This window comes from Ipomoea triloba, chromosome 16 (assembly GCF_003576645.1).
Source record: "Ipomoea triloba cultivar NCNSP0323 chromosome 16, ASM357664v1".
NCBI lineage: Eukaryota > Viridiplantae > Streptophyta > Magnoliopsida > Solanales > Convolvulaceae > Ipomoea > Ipomoea triloba.
The window spans coordinates 14,198,790-14,199,167 of record NC_044931.1 but is presented as its reverse complement, the minus strand read 5'-3'; the positions used below and the strand labels follow the sequence as shown (position 1 = coordinate 14,199,167).

Sequence of the window (378 nt, the reverse complement as noted above, 5' to 3'; positions counted from 1 at the left end):
AAACCGCTAAACCGCTAAGCGAGAGAAGTTGCGCGGAGAGAGAGGGTCAAGTACATTTTGCGCGCAGTACGTGACGGATGCGATCATACCAGCACTAATGCACCGGATCCCATCAGAACTCCGAAGTTAAGCGTGCTTGGGCGAGAGTAGTACTAGGATGGGTGACCCCCTGGGAAGTCCTCGTGTTGCATCCCCCACCCTCTTTTTAATCTTTCTTTTAAACCGCTGGACCGCTCGCTAAGGGTACTATCCTTTTAAACCGCTAAACCGCTAAGCGAGAGAAGTTGCGCGGAGAGAGAGGGTCAAGTACATTTTGCGCGCAGTACGTGACGGATGCGATCATACCAGCACTAATGCACCGGATCCCATCAGAACTCC

At 52.4% G+C, this 378-nt stretch overlaps 1 non-coding gene across 1 annotated transcript; it reads left to right on the top strand.

The window, feature by feature from the left end:
• Positions 1-75: 75 nt before the first annotated feature.
• On the top strand, positions 76-194 carry LOC116008046. Its single transcript, XR_004095449.1, has one exon. It is a non-coding gene; the product is annotated as a 5S ribosomal RNA (ribosomal RNA).
• Positions 195-378: the final 184 nt, after the last annotated feature.